The sequence below is a fragment of the Xyrauchen texanus genome, chromosome 45 (genome assembly GCF_025860055.1).
Source record: "Xyrauchen texanus isolate HMW12.3.18 chromosome 45, RBS_HiC_50CHRs, whole genome shotgun sequence".
Lineage (NCBI taxonomy): Eukaryota > Metazoa > Chordata > Actinopteri > Cypriniformes > Catostomidae > Xyrauchen > Xyrauchen texanus.
Genome location: NC_068320.1, coordinates 22634356 through 22654031, shown reverse-complemented (window position 1 = coordinate 22654031; position 19676 = coordinate 22634356). Strand labels below are relative to the sequence as shown.

The window sequence follows — 19676 nt, the reverse complement described above, 5'->3', positions numbered from 1 at the left end:
AATCACCACTTGTACACTCAACACAAACATGCATGCAGGATCTTACCATTATTCATTCTGATGTATTTTGCCCACTGCTTCACTGAGACAGATCTCTGTCTTTAGTCAGCACAAAGAACACGTGACAGCTTACAGGCTTTTGCCAAAACAACTCACGAGAATATATCAGTTTTTGCTTTTGGCTTCCTGGAGATCAGGACTTGGGTCAGGGTAACACACTTGAGGAATGCCCAGAAACATCACTGGATGGCACTGTTTCCATTTTTTGCTCTCTTGAACCCCTTTGGCTGGATCAACAGGGTTTGTTTTATGAAGACTGAGAGCACTTGAAAAGGCAAGAGATTTAAGAGAGCCAAGGGCTTCTCAAAAACCATGTCCCAGTGCAGCAAGCATAAATCCTGGGGAAGAAGATCATACAGACCAGTCCACTGGAGTGGGTGGTGAAACCTAAGGCCTAAAGTGAGAGATAGGAAATTGAAGTGTGTTATTTTCTTTAAAGAATCCAGAGCAGGTTGCGTTTTTTTTTTTTTGTTTGTTTTGCAGTAAGTACATGAGAGACTATTAAAATGTTACCAGGATTATGATATGTAATAACTAGCATGTTAAAGAGATGCAGTGATAAGTTTCTGTCAAGTCTATTTAATCTCAAACAGTTTGAGTAACTGACATGAATTGTTTTCTTTTCAAACCAATATGCATGCAGCTTTTATAACTTCCATCATATTTGAGAGACTATATGGCAACAAAGCAGGACCATTGAAAACAATGTGGTGAGGCAAACATTTGACTAATATGGTGAAACAAAATTAAAGATTTTGTGACCAGATACAGGACCTAAGGTTTTATTTTACATTCAAATACATTTCTGCATTAATAATAGATGTTGATTTAAAAAAAAAAAAAAAAAAGGGTTATGGACATTGGAGCAACTACTCTTATTTGGTATGATTCATAAAATAAATTATAATAAAAAAAGGGTTAATTTTTTAAATCATGATTTTCATTTAGTCCTCCACTTTATGATTTCTTGCATTCATCTCTACACACATTTTTACAACAGGAATTTTGTGGTTACTCATCCATTCAGATTAATTAAATTAGATTCCTCTGATGCTGCCAGGCGTTCAGATGATAATTGCATCAACACGCCAAAACATAATAGCACTCTGAGTGTTTCCAGTGCACTTCGTTTCAGTCTAAATCTCCAGCTCCTCTGGCGAGACCGTCAGAGACAAGACCCCCTCATCTTCATCTGGAACATCTCTTCCAACAAAAAAATTTATCAGGGGCCAACTTGTAAAACTGCGGTCGGAGACGTTTTGTTAATGAACCGTTTACAAAATCTTCATAGCCAAATGGTAGGGCTGATATTTGACATGCTACAGCTGTTTTTTCCCTCTGAGGAGAGATCTAGCTCGGCTTTTAGTGATTCTGAGACAAAAGCATGGAGAGCAGAAGAATAGACGTTTCTAGCGCGCATTACAGTGGCACCTTCATAAATAAAGGTGGGAGTGTAATTGAGTGATATGCACCAGGGGAACGGTGTGAGATTGAAGGCTGTGTACTGGTAAATAGATAATCACACAAACGTAAATGGGGCTTTCAAAGCTCAATCTACCACACCACCATGAACTCGTTTGTATGTTAATCACCGCAACGATTTTCCTCATCACAAGGAAGTCTGCACTCTTTCATAACCAGCTTTTAATTGCATTTAAAATGTCACAGAGGTGAAACACATGTAATTTAGCCATAACTGTGTCCAAATTAATGGTCTCTACTCAAGCGTTCCATTCAGTGGACTCAAACGAGTCTGTCACTTTGGTATTTTGATTTAAGTGTTTTTCCACCCACTTTTTTTATTTATTTGAAATGCATTAGGCAGTTTCTGAATGAATATATATCCGTAATGTTGTGCATGTCTGTTTAGAGATGGTGTTCATTTACGGAATACAGCCTTCTTTACAGGTTATTTTCCTGAATGCATTTGTCAGTGTTTGGAAAATGTTAACAACAATGGATGAGATTACAAGCGGGTGCAAAAAGTCAACAGATTAGATTTAAAGAATCCCAATTTGCATCACCAGGTGTTCAAGATCATATAAATTACTGAGATGATGTTTCCATAACCGGGCACTCCAGAGAGCCAAACCTGCAAAACAGACCTATTTAATTTTTCATAGAGAAAGACCATCAGGAGCAATAAGCCAATATTCTCCTTCCCTTTTTCCAGATGCTTTCTCAAGCCTTGCATCTTTCCAAACCCCAGCTTTTAAAATTTTTCCAGAAAAAATGCGGTTCTGCCGAGACCTACATGAAAGAAGAGAACTGTTGAAATGTTAATTTTACCATCTGCTGTCGAGGCCTGCTACCTTTGTGTGTGAGAGTGTGTGCGCTTGAGTGTGTATGTGTGTGCGCGGTCTCTCCATCTTAAATTCCCAGCGGTTCTGTTCTGTTTTATGAATGTGCTGGTATTTTGGTTGTTTGAAGTTTTTGGATCTGGGAGTTTGAAAGTCAGACTTGGAAAAACAGAATGCCACAAGATGCTTGGAGTGACAAACCCATTATCCTGCCCTCGAAGTCCTGATAGCGCAAGTCCCTTCTGCGTGTTCAAACCATTAAGACTCACCTGCTCCAGTAAGCATGTGTGCCCTTGATATCCCAGTATTCCAGTCACTTCCTGTCCATGCACCTCTACCAGTAGCTCACTCCATTCTCAAATTGTCACTTACCTGCCTCAGTTTGGTATTTTATATGCACCACATAGACGCAGAGCATTTGATGGACAGAAATGTGTAAGATCTGTTTTGAGGTGTGGAAGGAAAGAGGGTGGTCACTTTGAAATCATGCTGGAATATGGTGAAGTATTTCTGAGAGCACAATGGAAATTGTCATTGATCCATTGAGTGCAATGCAGCAAAAATTGTGGTGGTTTGGTGATAGGAGAAACAAGTGCTGACAGAACATTACAGCGAGACACACGCCATGCCCATTGAAATTGACACAGTGTCTAGTATGTAGGCACCCCTAGTGGTCAGTTTCATTCGATTTTTTTTTGTGCAAACTCCGGGCCAAATTCACTAAACAGTTGCACCACTTTTGTAGGTTTTTCACATGCGTCGTCTTTACTAACCACTCGCAATCTAGTTTAAAACTGAAGTATGAAATTTCTGTGCTACTAGCGCCACCGAACGGAATTTTTTTTAAAACAGCTCTCTGAATCCGCTCTCCTCTGCTGTTGGTCAAACAACAGAAAGTTTCTTTTAACAGAAAAATTTACATAATTCAGCTTAACAAAAGTTTTTCAAATTGGAAGATGCCCCCCAAACTCTCCTAACCCTTCCTCCCCACCCCGTCCCCCATCCGGCAATCGCAATCTCGCCTAGGGTGCTAAAATGGGAAAGTACACTAGGTCGCTCATTCCCTTTTTTACTCTCTTCATAATGGTTTTGCTAACATAACTATGCTGAGTTGGGCCGCATTCTTGGAATAAAAACGAGCAACTAATGATAAAGAGCCAACCGAAAACCCATATTAAATCAAAGTGATTTTCTTCTCATTGCACAGCGAAGCTGACACTTTTTAAAACAACATTTTATCTGGTCCACTGGCGGGGCATCTGCCAAATGGACAGATTCCATTGTGAGATTTGATAGTTGGCAATTAAGCCGAGACATCCTGAAATGTGACTGTGTGCAGAGTTGCACAGTGTTTGCCTTGGCTGGGATCGGATTGTTTAGACTGCTCTCATTGTGAAGCAACGCTGTTTCTGAGTAGCAGTTGACGGTTGTTTGCAAAGCGTGGGGGGAAAAAAATGTGAGAGGCCACCATTCCCTGCCATTTATTTATTTTTCCCTGTCCTAGGGACAAGAATCTGTATTTTTTTCATGTTGCTCTATTCTTTGGAAATATTAGTTTTTTTCTTGTATACACGGCTGCTGAAAAGTAGACTTTTCATGACCTCACTGAGCAGCCTGCGTTTCATTAATGACCAGCCCTGTGGTTTGGGTAGAGGAATAGTTTTCATATGACACCGCCTTGCATTAGTACAGCGCAGCAGCTGTAGAGATCCTGAAAGCAGCCAATTCTGTGGCTTTGAAAGGTGTGAAAAGTTCAACTCTCCATTGCTAGAACCTTGCATTTATAATTTGTGTGTGTAAAGTTCTCTTCATGCATGGAAGCATGTGTATGTGTTAAATAGGAACTGCCGAAGACTTGTAAAAATACAGTTACTTGCTAATTAAACATTTTGTCTTTCATTCTCGTGGCAAGTTCCTGTGTGCCAGCGTAATACATCAACAGTATGTGATTCTACACCTTAAAAGTCAAATAAACCTAAAGAACATTGGAGATAATTTGGACCTAAGCTGCTTCTCAGAGCAAGTTCTCTTGTTTGAATTGTAACTATGATAGTTTGGCTGTTATATCGGTGGCAGCAATCCACACTTGATGCATTTATTTGTAAGGGTATTGAAGGAGGAAATCCTTTTAAATCAGTCTTTAATTGACTGTGCAGCATTCAATATACTGGACCCCATAATATAGGCTACACCTTTTCCTGTATGTGTGCACACTAGACTACTGTAGCCGATGGTTTGCTACTTCTGCAGATTATTAAATGTCCTGAGGGTAAGCCCAGTTTTATCCAGACCAAACAAAAGACCCCTGTTTAGTGTCCATCTCCTGCTGCTCAAGTCTTCCTCTGGCTTTCTTTCATGATTTCTGAATGCAAGTAAAAAAATTCCTGTCATTGCAATACTGATAACATGCATATTTCTCTGGTCATTTTTTATATTTATTGTACTGCTGTTGGCATGCTACAGTTGAGGGATCTGTTGTTAGTCTAGTGTTGTAGTTTTAGCATTAGGGAAGATGGGGGCAGTCCATCGAAATTCAGTGAGCCTGAACAATGGAAGGATTACCTAACAGTCCAACTATGCATTTGAAGTCGAGTCTGCTGTTTGTTTGGGGAGGTGGGTGTGCGTTTAGATGATCTGACTGCAGCAGCTGTTTTGCTGCATTTTTAAACTGTCAGAACATCCTTCCATTTTTTTCCTTCTGTTTTCCATCTGTGTACATGGTGGAGAGGCTTGTCAGACTCTTGAGTGCAATTGTTATGAAGTAAAAAGTTCCATGCATATAGAAGTTGTGCAAGTCTGCAGTGCCATGATGGTTCGGATGTGTAATTTAAAATAGGCAGTGGTTGTAATGCACGAGTAATGCACCAATTAATCAATTAAATCAACAATAAATGATGACATTATCTGCAGAGAGATGAATTTAACCGAAGCAGAACAGTATCAACATGTGTAAACATTTCAATTGCATATGAATACAAAAACGCAGGTCGGTACAGAAAGATAATTTGTCATGGAAATTGAACATGAATAAATTGAAGAAACGCCTTTAGCAAAACTTATCAGGAGACTTTAAGTAGTAAGTGTGATTTAATAAAAAATACATGCGCATACATTTCTTTCTGTGCTTTATATTTATGTCATGTTAAGAAACCTACACATCACATTCAATCTCTATGAATGTGATGTTTTAATTCTTTACTTTTAATTTTATTTGGCTTATTTAGTTTATTTGAAACCACTTCAGCTCTGATTCCTGTGCTTTGGCTTTTGGTGCAAATTGTCTATGCTTTTTACGGTACAGAGCAATTTGCACTTTGAATAGAGGCTCTAGTTTAATATGTTTATTACACCATTTTTGATTGGCCTGCATTTGAAATGGAATTGGTACGTTTTTCATAGCAAATACGTCCATTTTACACTCTTATTTTGTATTAAATTTTTTTCTTTTGCATAAACAATTACATTTTTTGTGCCATTCCAGGAATTAATGGAAATCATTTGCATCGGGGAAAATGTGTACATCCAGTGCTGTTTTCAATGTCATCACAGGCTACTTTTTTGTCGTTAAAATGGCAAAAGAGGGCTGCTTTTAAGTACCGCACAAGCACACTGATAAGTGAATCATTTCACTCTAAACCCTTTTTATTGGGACTTTAATAACCACTGTATTATAAATTATAATGTATTCCACCGTTTGCTAATGCCCTTCAATATAGCTGTCTGATGCGCCTAAAACACGGCCTGAAAAGTTATTGTGGCTACCTTTTCAAAGGCAAATCAATTACATGTTTTTGGTAATGCACTGTAATTCTGCTGTCAATGCCTTTTATGGATGGAGGGATGAATTGAAGTGATTCAGAGGAAGAGGTTGTTCCGTTGTAGCCCAGCAAGATGTTTTTGTTTGTGTTCTGTACTATTGATGGTGTCCAATCAAGTGCACATATTCAGTCAGAATAGAAACGATCATCGGAGGGAGCCTATTATGACCTACAGTTATGTTCGCCTAATGGAATATGAAGTTCTCGCTCCCCGTCAACCCCCGAATGTTGCTAAACCAATTGCAGGCAAAAGTTTTTCTCAAACTTGACGGTAAAAGAGTTTGCCAATTCCGCCTAATTTCAGAGCACAAGACTTAAGAAGGATATCGGTAGGGAGATCTTCAGGAAGTTAAAATTGCCACTTGCATACTGTCTTTGACCGACCGCGCCAAAGCTTAACCACTCCACGGGAACATGTGCCATTTAGGAAGATATAAAGGAGTGATTTTATTACCCGGTACATCTCTCCTCAGAAGCGATTTCATTTCTCCTTTCAACCGCCACAGGAGTCTTTATTTGATCTCATATTCCCGAGTTTAACTGCCTCAAACTGGCTGGCCTCAGTTTATTTTCATTTGGAAAACACATTTTCTATTCAAGAGGACATGGGGGAGGCGGGATTGAGGAGGGGGCTGTCATGGTCTGTATCGAATGTAAATGTCTTCTTTTAGTCGCTTTTCAAAATAGATTATTGGAGTCCAAACTTTTCATTTTCTCTCACCTTGAGTGTGTGCGAAAACCGACAATTGAGACCACCAAGTCTTAAGTCTTTCACTTCCTGTCTTTATAAGTTTTGAACTATTCAAGGATCTGTTTTGCTTGTTCACAGGTCTTTTAAAATTCATTATTAAACATGTAGTTCCAAGTCGAAATTCTGATTGGATGAGACAATTTCAAAGCCATTGTAAAATGACCATAAAGGCACACCTAACCTTACATTTTATTGTAATGTAGTTGTAAGTTGCAATGTTACACAAACAGTTAATGAACTACCGATTGCATGGGAAATGATCATGTTGCTACTGAATGTTCCAGTACCATGAAATCGCCTCTATTTTGCAGAATTACAGACAATCTCCCATCAAACATTTTTTACATTGATTAAATTGTACTTCGCTTTTCCTGTGGCACTACTTTCTATGGAGACGTTGTGTTCACGTAATCAGTGATGAGCACGATTTGGAGGTTGCATTTGCCATCTAAGATTACATTTTTACTCCACTGACGGATAGGTTTGGGGTTATGGTTATTTTGTTACTTTACAAAAGAATCCTTTTGTACAATATTTATTAATTATAAGTCCTGTCAATCGGTTACAGTTTTTAATCACGATTAATCGCAGATATTTAAATTGTTGAAATTTGATATATTCTCTATGTATACTATATATACTTCTTTTAAATGCACAATTTCCTTCACAGTAGAAAGATAGAAATGCACTAAAATAGCACCAATTGATGTAACATTAAACGTTTCACAAAGTCTATGTGGGAGGTTGACTAATTGAAAGAACTAGTTCCCACATAGATTGCACATTGCATTGCACATTCAATTTCTTAAACTGTCATCCTCCACAATCTTAATCATCTGGCAGACTAAGCTATCTGCTTTGCTACAGCAATCGTGAAGCAGCATTCATTATTCGTGTCTGGGCGTCAATGCCAGCATCAAGTGCCACTTTAAACTCCAGATGAAAAGCGCTTGCAAACAACGTCTTGTTCTGCATTTTCAAGATATTTAAGACTATACGTGCTTCTGTGGTAATTAAATTGTGCAAGGTACTCGATTTCTGTTACAAGTCCCATCTGGGCTTGTACAACAAATAGCGTTAACAGGTCCTTTCCTGTCAGAGCCTTAGCTTAACGGGCTGCGCTCATGACATGTGTCGCTGATGCATCGCGGGTAACCTGAGTTAGAGTTCCAGCTCGTGAGGTCCTTTACCGATCCCATAAAAAAGAGGTCCTTTCCCCATCATTTGATCACTGACATAGTTGTTGTGTGTGTATTTGCGATGTGTGCATCAGTGTAATGACTCCGGGCGGACACATCCCAAAGGTTCCCCTAGTTCAGGGGTGGGGAACACTGCACCTGGAGGGACAATGTCCTGTAGACTTTAGCTCCAACCCTAATCAAAAAACCTGAACAAACTAATCAAGGTCTCCAGGATTACTTGAAAAAATTAAGGGGTTGGAGCTAATCTCTGCAGGACAGTGGCCCTCCAGGAGCAGGATTTCCCACTCCACCCCTGCCTAGTTTATGCTTTATTAATGGTAAATTTAATGCTTTATGTTTTTATTAATCACATGCATTAACATGTTTACTTTGATAGCTATAATAATAATTAATTTTATAAATCAGTAAGCCACTCCATTCCAGTCTGTGCATTACTGTGATTTTACCATGGGTAGGAGGGTTTCGCTTTGCGCCTTGCTTAAGAACATTCGTTACTCGTGGAGAAATCCTCTTAATGCATGGCCTCTTGTGGCTTATTGCTTTAATATTCAGGTCTTGACTGGGGTTGGGAATTGTTGTTCTTCACATGTTCTGGCATCTTTAAGCTGTCTGAAGTTATGTGTTGACACAGATGTTCTGATGTGTGATCCAACTTGAGATGTTTTAAATATAAGTGTTGAGATAGTACAGTCTAGACCAAATAGGGCTTCAGCCTCTTTCAAAGCTGTCTGAACATCTGGGACCGGGTCCCTTTATCGCCTTGGAACTTTAGTGTCCCTTGTGTCTGATTCTCCCCGCAAACAACACCTGAGTCGTGTCTGATGAGAGCACTATAAAAACATTCTGTAATTTTGAGACCCTAGTAACCCCACATCCCCCTCCCCCAACCAACCCCACCCCTCTGTCTTTATTTTTTTATTTGGCGAGCTTCCAGTTAGGGAATTATTTCCAGATGTAATTCCTATCCCCACCCCCACTGAATTAGTGGCTAGTAAAAATTAGGTTTAAATTAGCTGCGGCATGGAGAATGGTTAAGTTTGAAATATCCTTATAAAGAGTTTATTATTCTTTGGTGGGATGCCATTTTGTTGAATTAATTTTCTCTTTTTTAGTAATTGGTGTCTGATTGAATAGAATCACACTGCCGAATGGATGTAGCTCATGGAACGACTGTTTTTCACTGTAATGTGAGAGTAGCTTAGATATGTCCAACTTTCCCTCTGCACTTAATTACTGAAAAAAAAAACCTTAGCCAAGATTTCTTATTAGAAGTGCTTGCTAAGGCACACATCACTATTGGTATTGCTTATGTGTAACTAGTACAGACATGAATGATACCTTAATTTGAGATGCTTATTGAGGAGAGGTGTGTTATTAATTTTCTAAGCGATCATAGTTGCGATTTTTGCCTGGTAAAAAAAATAATCCAGCACTAAAAAACACTCAAAACATCTTGGCAACAACATGGCAACTTTTTTACAGGCAAACAGAAAATTTTAAGATCTTGTATTCTTTATTGTCATTGTTGTCAGCAATGTTTTTCCTGTCTTTTATCTTTTATTCATTTAAGAGTCTAAAAAAAAATCGTATCACTGTTTTTGGAGGATAATTTTTTTTGTTTTTGTCATGTTGACAATTGTGTTGAGTGGTCATTGTGGAGTTTTGTCACATTGCCTTTTCATCTTATTACAAGTCTGGCAGCTCGGAATGCATCAAATACCCAATACCTGCGTTTCCCGAACAATGTGACTATAATACAAATTGCAACCTTTACAGTATGATAATATCTCTTGAGTGAGAAAGGAAGTCGGCTGCCATTCTGTTTGCTTTCATCTGCCGCCAATCTGCCTCATAACAGGTAAACTGCTCTGAGCTGCACTTGCTTGTATAAATTTACCCACACAGTCAAGTCTTTGATTTCATCAACTCATCTAATTCAGATGTGCTTTTGAAGGAGCCCACATTTTAAGGGTAGACACAGAAGAGCCAATTTAACCTGGAGTGTCTGTCTCGTTCTGCGGGTCTCTCTGTTTGAAGTGGCCGGTCAGCTTGAACTGTCTGACTTCTGTCATTTCAATCTCTTTCATTTCTCCACTGAAATGTATACTTCAGTCCTCGCTACAGATGCTAGAGTGGAGCAGGTATCATTAAACAGAGAGAAAATGAGAAAGAGAGAGTGAGAAAACACCATAGATTGTTATATATGTGGCTCCTGGTGGCATGTGTTGATGTTTCGGCCCTTATGTGAGTGTGCGCTGGTTTATTTTCAATAGGAACTGGAGGCCGGGCCCTTTCCTGCGGCCGCTTGCTGTGCCTATTGATATTGAGTCGAGCAAACACACTCTCTGGGATGTCCTGTTGGGCATCCGGCCAGAGTTTCAAATGGAAGTCACATACATGCAAGAGGATTCTCGGCCCAGGCCCCACTGGGGGGCAAAAAGCTTAATTAGCGTTTAATGAAGGTGCCAATGAACGTAGCTAATTTACCAGTGCAGATTGTGTCTTTTTTTTATGTGCTATATGTCCCCGAGTTCTTTGAGGCTCTGGGTTTGTTATTTTCAGGGTAATGGATTAAACATGCACCTTATCTTGCACTGTTGTGATTGTTGAGCTTTACTCTGCACCCCCCACCTCCCCCCTCTCTACCCTCGTCTACTGAAGTATATATGCAAATACATTTGGACACTATCATTATAGGCTACTTAATAGGACTTCATTAAGGTTCTACCATGCAAGGCAAAGGGAGGTTGCCATAGATACCTTGGTGCTTAAGTACAGTATATTATAATGTTTATATAATCATTGTGCTCTAATGGTCCATTTCAGGTCATATCGATCTGCGATTAAGAACATCATTAAGATGAAGAGAGGCTGGTCTTATGAGTTTGCCATGAATCTTTCTTTTTCTTCGTTTTTTTTTTCTTTGTATTTTTTTCACTCAAATTGGTGTATGCACAGGTGCAAGGAACATTTATGGATAGATCAAGACACGTACTTATAATTGGACTTAGATGTTCTCACGTTTTGAAAGGTTAAGAACGCTCTGATCACCATTGGATCACAGATCTGTTGCATCCCTGAGCTTGAAACTAAACAAAGCTGTGTTTTTACTATAATTTGTAGGAAAAAATAAGATGCTTAAAGGGATAGTTCACACAAGCATGAAAATTCTCTCATCATTTACTCACCCTCATGTTATTCCAAACCCATATAACTTTCTTCTGTGGAAAATAAGACGTTAGGCAGAATATTAGGGGCTGACAGCCTCAGTCACCATTTACTTTCCCTACATATTTTTTACATACAAAGAAAGTGAAAGGTGACTGAGGCTTTCAGTCCATAACCGTTTGTGTTCAACAGAAGAATTAAAATGGGTTTGAAACATCATGAGGGTGAGTAAAATGAAAATTTGCTGATAATTTACTCACCCTCCGGCCATCCAAGATGTACATGACCTTTCTTCATCAGAACATGATTTAAGATCTTTAGGAAAGTATCCCATGTTTTTAGCATCATCCAATGCATGTGAATGGACACCCATTTTTGACGGTCCAAAAAGCACACTTAGTCAGCATCAAAGTAATCCACACGACTCCAGCCAATCTAGTAATGTCTTCTGAAGTGAATCAATATGTTGGTGTAAAAAACGAATCGCTAATTAAAACTTGATTAACTTCAAACAATCGCTTCCTGAAAGCACTCAATGCCTCACGCCGCTGTCACGTGACGTCATCATGTTGGCGCGTTCATGCGAGAATTCAGAAGTTCCATTCTATTTACCACAGAGGAACATACTTCATGTGACGGTCAATTCAAACATCTACAGAGAGCTGGTGGAGGCACCGATTTAAAGTTAATAACATTTTAAATGGTGATTTTGTTTTTCATGCAAATGTATAGATTAACTTCAGAAGACATTACTTAATCGACTGGAGTCATGTGGATTACTTGAATGCTGCCTAAATATGCTTTTTGGACCATAAAAAAATATGTGCATTGGATGAATCCACACCTGAAAGTTTATTAGGGCTGTTTACTATTGTGGAGTAGATTTCACAGGCTTAATCTCCAGCAGAATGGAAAGGCAGAAATGAATTAGATTGGATAACTCTCCAGCCAGAGAACAGCTTTAATGCTGCCGGCATTTCTGTATGTCCTGAAACACACATCAGACTCTCACTGAGTGCACACTAGCTCGCTTAAGCTGTATATGGGACCAATATGGGTTTTTCACTGGCTGATACCAATAACCAGAGAGAAGAATAGCCAATATAATGCAGATATATTCATACTTAATGATGGCAAATGAGTTATTTTATACTGCTTTTATGCAATTGTAATACGTTTTCCCTAATAAAGAAATGATTCATATCTGTCTTGTAAAGAAATGTTTCATATCCGTCTCTTGGAAAAAAAGAAAAAGAAAAAAGAATTTTTTAACAATATTGGCTCAAAATTCTCAACAAAATATTAAAAAAAAAATGTTTTTTTAACAATAAATAAGACTATTGGTAGCTTGATAGATAGATAGATTGATTGATTGATTGATTGATTGATTGATTAATCTGCATATTTTTCGACTGGGAATAAATGATGGTGCATTTGTAGATTGTGGAAGAAAGCAGGGCTTAGTTGGGGTATTCAGTGTTGTGATTGTGTTACTTTGAACCAGCCCACTGTCAACATGGTTCCTTTAAGGCTGAGTTCATAGACAGGCTCTTGACACCTTATGTAGGCTCGGGGTAGGGCATTCTGTGTCTGCTTTCATTGAAAATGAATAGTTAGAGAGTTGCCTTGGAAATTATGCCATTGCTTGGAGAGAGATTGCTACACCAGCATTGTCGCTACACCAGCGTTGTCACCACACAAGTCCCCATCCCTGCTCCCGCAGCATGACACTTTCCTCTGTACACATTTAAGAGCCATTGCTGGAATTTTTTGTCCTCATTTACCTTGGGTATCCAAAGTCCTGTGAAATGAGGAAAGAGAGAGAGAGAGAGAGAGAGAGAGAGATAAAACAAAAAATAAAAAATGAGGCATGAAGTATAGCTAACAAGCACTGTGTTTTTCTTGTGAAGTGAAGGTTAAGGTGCGATGTAGCCTTTAGCATTTTGGTTGAAATGTAAATATGATGCTTTAGTTGCAATTCCTGCAGTAATACTGAGACCTGGAGGCCTTTTCACAACCTTTTAGACTTCCTTGCTGAGCCTTTGCCCCAGTCTAAAGGGGTGGAGGCCAACAGCAGCGTGTTACAGTTCTTGGCTTGAGATCAGCAGTTTCTAATGATATCATACAGTTGAAATGTGTTCCAGTAGAGCTGGAAGATAATGTGCTATTCGTAGCCTGTTGTATCATGCCAGTGTAGCGCTCCAAGCGGGAGTTCAAGTGGTCTTACTATGCGTTGGAGGCTAGATCTTTAACTAAATAAGTCTGTCTTGTCTGCCTTGGGTGGATCGAGCACAACATGAAAGTTCTTGCTAACCAGGAGGTGTATTTGCTGTGTGTGCATAATTTTAGCTTCCAACAGTTGTAAGTAGGGTAATTGATTTTATAAGAGTGTTGATACAGCATTGTCTAGTTGTCATTTTGAATAAATCTTGAGCAGAAAGCTTTCACGTCAGTCTTCGTGAATTCAGTTCATTCATCTATTTGATATTCGTCTCTTGTGCTCAGTCTAACACACTCTCGTTCTCCTCGTTTACCAACAGATGGTTCCTTGCTTATGTTCCAGCACCGTCTACACAAACACAACCAAATGAGCCTCACTTTTCAATCTCCATGTGGTGAAGGGAAGCCCGTAGCAGATGGACTTGGTTTTGCATCTGCCACGTGCAGACTGGCCTTTGTACTCCTCTCTTGGGGAAGAGTGTGGCTTTCGTCTTGCGAGTAGATTCCTGTCTGTGGGAGCAACTTAGAAAAACATCTGTGGCACGCAGGGCGAGAGAAGGCTAAAAGAGAAAAGAAAAAATAGAAAAAAAAAGATTGACAAACACCATTAGTTGAAAATGCTCCTCATTGTATGCCTTGTGAATTGTTTACAGTATGACAGATATGTCAGCATCATTTCGAGAGATTGCGAGCAGAACTGTGCTCTGTGGGTTTAATTATGTTTAGTAAATGGAAGAGTATGCCATTAATTCTACCTTGATTAACATCTGTAAAGACAATTTTGCAAATGTGGAGTGGTTTCCAAGTTTTATCAGATGTGGAAAAGCTATGAAAAGCTTTTCTGATTTGCTTTTTTTTTTTTTTTTTTTTCTTTCTCGCCCCCTTCCCTGTTCTACAACTCAAATACTTCCTTCGTAAGGACTTTTTTGAGTTTCACCAGTCATACTGCACAGTGGAACAAACTTGCCCAAATAAGGACTCAGGAGGCTTATTTATTCATTACTTTTTTGGCATGATTCGCTACCATACTGTCACCCAAGTCACTAAACTACCACTCAATCCACCTCCCGTAAGAAATAAATGAAGAAAACAAGAGGACACACACCACCAACCGCCAACCCCTAAACCACCAGCACAACCACCCCCTCCCAACACTGACAATCAAACCACTGATTTTTGTGTACAATTAGTCCTGGGTGCCAAAACAATCAGAGGTCTGGTTGATTTGTTTTAATTATAGCTGTAAAATGCCACGAGCCTCGGACGTGATCGGGCATAGGCATTCTGTGTTGTTCGTGTAAATACTGCTGTAAATAGTTCTTTGATGATGGCTTTGACAGTGAACGTCAGCTAGATTTTTTCCCCTTCTAACCCCCCACCTCCCCCCACCTTCTATTTTTTTTTCTTGCTCTGATGCTGTTGCCTACCAGTGGCACCTTATTCCTCATTTTTGATGCAAGTTAATGCTTCAACGCTTCTAAGAATATCTTCAAATGACTCTACCTTCAGGGAGTAGGATTGTCAGTCATTCTTTAAAAGGTAGGTTACTTTCTTTTTGCAATACATGCGTTGCAGATTTATTGATGTGTACATAAGTTGATGTGTATAAAACGTTTGAGTGTTGTTGATGTGTTTGTAATAATAATAAAAAAAAGGCTGTTTTCTGCATTTTAGACACTCACGCTCACTAATTGTTGTTTGGAGACATGTGTCTTTAGGGAGGTTGCTTGCTAACGAGCCGTCCCTGGTTAATCTCATTCAAACACGCATGCAATGTGAGAATAAAAAAGCATGCACACGTACCTTTCTCCTGGAGAGTTTTATGAAGTCAGGACGTCCTTCGCGCTAGTTGCATGTGCATTAAATCTCCCTCCATGAGAGTCCGCAGGAGCGTGCGAGAGAAAGGAGAATGGGAGAGAGAAAGTGTGTGTGCGTTTGTCGCAGCTGCTCGCTCAAATGAGAGCTGCGAGAGGCGCCTGGCAGAGCACAATCCGAGCCGCGGCTCCGCATTCAGGCTGTGAGGAGAGAGCTCAGACGCTGGCACACAGAGCGTGTAGTCACACACACACATACACACACTCTCTCCCTTCTTTCACCAGCTCACTCACTAAAGACGAAAGACTTCCTTTAAAAAAAAAGGAAAAAACTAAAAGGACAAGGGAGAGGGACACAATTTTTGAAGACCATTTGCTGACCAGAAAGCCTAGAAACAATAAGAAGCAATAATAGCTGGAAATTTTAAATGATTGCCTGTATTTTAAAGAAATGTTAATGTGTTAAATTAGAGAGGACTCTAAAGATTTCCAGTGCATCACGAAATACAGGATAGTCTCCAGGTCAGGACGATAAATTTCCATTTTTGCACTTTTTCACCTCCCTTATTCCTTGACTGGTCGCTCAGCTTCCTAAAGCTCCTATTGGGCCCTGTCTGCACACTGTCGTAATTGCTCGGTGACAAGTGGAGATGAAGGAATTATTGTCAGGAGATAGGGGTCGTTTTTTTTAATGGGTGCACTGCTGATTTAAGTATGCATGAGCGACGCGTGAGGGACGGGGCCAAAGAGGCGCTTGTTTATGATGCGAGTCTGTATAAACACAGTTGGAGTGATGACACTGATAAACGCACGCTCCTTTCCGTGACGCCTGCCTCTGCCGCCAACTCTCTGCGAAACACCCTCTCCAGCCAGCTGTCCCACGCTGTTCACCTACAGGTAATAAAGGCACCTCTTCGGTCATCCATCCATCCCTCTTTCCATCTCTCCATTCATCCCTGTGTGTATCTCTGGTTCTTTCATTTTGGCTGTCATTGCTCAAGGCTCGCGGCGTGCCCCAGTTTGGTTTGTGGGCTGCTTTCATCTGTGGGTTAATTGCTGGTGATAATGGCAATGACGATAATGAATGTGGTTTGGTGCGAGTGTGTGTGTGTGCACGTCGTTAAGTGTGCGAGTGTGTGTGTGTTCTTGTGCTGAGAACAGTGTGGTTTGACTGCGTTGTAGATGGTTTTATTTGAAGTGTCTTCTGCGTTTAAGATTGTTGTGTTGTGGAGTTTGCAAAGTGCTAATGGAAATTAAATCATTAAAATCAGGAGGCTGAAACTTTTACCATGTCAATTAAATAAAAATATATCAAGCAGCTATTTTCATATTTAATGAGCTAACAATTGTAAAACAGTAATTGGCTGTACATATGTATTTTTTCTTTTTATTTGACAGTCATCTAAAACTTTACAGAGCCTGTCCCATTTTGGAGGTGGGGTCAATAAAATGATTAGTCCTCAAGTGCTAATTACCCCCATCAAGGGCGGGCAGATAATTTGTTTACTTAAATATTTATAAGGGTGAGCAAGACTCGCTATTGGGCTATATTGAGCATATTATTAACTTTTTATGGCTTTGTGCTGGAATGTGGACATGGTCTTTATAATTTAAAGCCAACGTGCATAATGAGGTGCATGATTAGTGCATATGGTGAATTGGACGATTTGGATCATTTACATTGTTCTCCAGAGTCCGTGTATAATAGCTTATTTAGTGCAATAAAATTAAATGCTACATATTTTGTGTTTCATTCTACAAATCCCCTTGGCATTATCATGTCTAGGGTATTTTTTTTTTGGACAAATTTTTTCACACCCTTTTTATATATATATATATATATATATATATAAAAAAAAGTATTTAACTAAAGCACATGTTATGTACATGTTTTATTTACAATGTGCCTGTGCCAATTAACACCGCTCATTAGCCGAGGTGGGTATTTGTTTTGAAAGTTTAACCAATCACTTTGTTATGCTAATTGTGATGTAATTTAATTTGAGTCCCGTAATGATGATGCCGCTATTATCCCCATAAATGATGCAGTTAAGCATCACAGCCTTATTTGCATGTGCTTGAAGGGGGATTCTGGTTGAGACGACGCCAGCATCACTCTCTCTCTTTCTCTTCTCGTTTTCCTCTCCCTCTGTTCTCCTCGTCCCTTCGGGTCTTCCTAGCCTGTCTCCACTTATTGATGATCAACCTTTTTATCTGATATTTTAATGCAAAATAAGTCGACTAGTTACTTGCAGTGCACTGATGAAAATTAAATAATTGAAATACCTATTAAAAAATGCAAATTAATTTCTTCAGTCGAGGCATCACACAGCGAAGTAGAGAAACTATTGATTTGCATTTTATTTTATTTTTTTATTCTTTTTTCAAGTGCATTGTACTAGTTTGCAAATCTACCTTCTCGACTTCTTATTTGCACCTCAAAGCACTCCTTTTTTGGCGAGAGGTCAATTTTTATCTATTGATTTCATGGCCTGGTTTGGTTTGGACATGTAGATGGCGGCTGATTTGTTAGTGTGTGTGTGTGTGTGTGTGTGTGTGTGTGTGTGCTTGAGTTGTGCAGAAGTGTGGTTTAAATGTAAGAAAAAATCTATTTGAAAGTCCAACAAGAGCAGTTTCTCTCTTTAAATGCACTTGTGAGAACCCTTCATCCCAAATGCTCTGTGACTAAGTCTCTCTAAAAACCGCCCATTATCTATTATGTCTAGGTTTTAGACTTGGGTAATTTTCCTCTGGAAATATAATTTTTCTCCCCTCCAATCTCGCCTGTTACTGCCCTAATTGGTTACATAAATCTTGTCTGGTATGAATGAGAAATGTTGGGGTGTTGTCAAGTGTAATCTTCACCCTTATTTACCAATTCATTAAGATCTATCGATGCAGGACTGGCCCAAAAGAATGACAACATAAATCAGACCGGGGCACATAATGACCCTAATCAGCCCCAAATAAGTGGAAACGTCACGATGAGCTATGTCTCCACGGCATTGCATCTGTGTGGCGGGCAACCAGGGCCGTCTCCCTCCGGTCACCCCTATAGAACTCATAAGCTGTTCTTCGCACTGGGCAGGGACAAGGATGCTTGCTCCCACCACCCCCTGGCTTTTAATCTCACCCCACGCAGCTATGCAACTGCCTCCCTCCCAGTGCAAAAAGCAGCTGGTGTCACAAAGGATAATTGCGATGGAACAATGCAGAGCTGATATGAAATATGCATCTGAATCAGGTAAATATTCTAAGATGATGTATAAATAGAGGTTTGAGAATGAGACTGAGAGAGCGAGACCTTGCCTCTTGCCAAAGATGATTGGAGCAGACAGTGGGGCCTCCTACTTTTATAGGTAAATTACTGGTGATTAGGTGGGCTGAGTTAATTAAAGAAATAGCCAAAATGCAAACGAGAGGACTGCTTGATGAGATAGCACTTCTGTCTGCATGTAACCCACTTTTGGAGGCTCTTTCGTCCGAGAGGGAGGTGCTTCCTGGGCAAAATTTGAATTAAATGGAAAATATTCAAGAGAGGGATAGAGAGCCTGAAACGTTCCCTTACTCTCTGCATTCTTATATACTGCAGTATGCATACTTGAAGTGCTGCACATGTGCTTGAAAATGAAGTGAAATGAACTACATCCACCTTTACTGTTTGCAGTGTTGTTTAACAGTAATGAATTGTGCTTCATAACGTCTCAAAGACTTATTGCATTTTTCTTCCCCCTTCAGATTCAGATTTAAATAAAATGTACTTTTATTCTTTCAGCTTTTTCTGTCTGACTATTCTTGCTTTTATCTGCCTCTCCTTTTCTCCTTCTTTTTATGTAAATAGTGCGGAATTAAGTTCTGAACATTCTTTGCTGAATGAATCGAATCGCAGATGGTCTATTTATCGTCAGCGGAAGCGATGAATTGAAATGTGGTGGCTGGTTTTTCTTGAATGTGTTCTCATTTTTACCACAGATAACAACACTTGATTCAGTTACTTTGCATACTATTAATCCTGAAAAGCAATGTATTCATCCTCCCTTTTCATTTTCGAACTCGCAGTATAAATATGATTTCGCTCACTCTTTCTCTGTAATCTCGTCCATTGTGAATCACTTTGAAATCCCTCTATCTGAAAGAGGGTCCTGTAATATTACATTCAGGTTTAGTGGAGTCATTAACCGTCTGTATAGTGGCCCTTAGGAGCCTAAAAAGACTTGTGGTGTGTGTTGTGTAACTTTAAGTGTGTGTGTGTGTGTGTGTGTGTGTGTGTGTGTGTGTGTGTGTGTGTGTGTGTGTGTGTGTGTGCAGGTTTAAGTGGTTTACGAGGATTTTTTTTTAGGTTA

General features: G+C 39.5%; 1 protein-coding gene and 1 long non-coding RNA gene across 6 annotated transcripts in view; one reads left to right on the top strand and one right to left on the bottom strand.

Annotated features, from left to right (window-relative positions):
* The window catches only part of LOC127637527 (forkhead box protein P2-like), a 128297-nt gene that overhangs the window by 28868 nt on the left and 79753 nt on the right, over positions 1–19676 (top strand). The window contains exon 1 of one of the 5 annotated variants that reach the window (XM_052118622.1): positions 14940–15058. The exons of 3 other annotated variants lie outside the window; for them this stretch is intronic. The gene's annotated coding sequence lies outside the window, so the exon portion shown is untranslated. Of the gene's footprint in view, positions 1–14939; positions 15059–16172; positions 16231–19676 lie in introns of those variants that run through there. One more of the 5 variants, XM_052118623.1, reaches the window with a different exon arrangement.
* LOC127637528 (uncharacterized) lies at positions 12586–15503 on the bottom strand. Its single transcript, XR_007969755.1, has 3 exons — positions 15323–15503; positions 13898–14079; positions 12586–13100 (listed from the first exon to the last, which is right to left on the bottom strand). It is a non-coding gene; the product is annotated as an uncharacterized LOC127637528 (long non-coding RNA).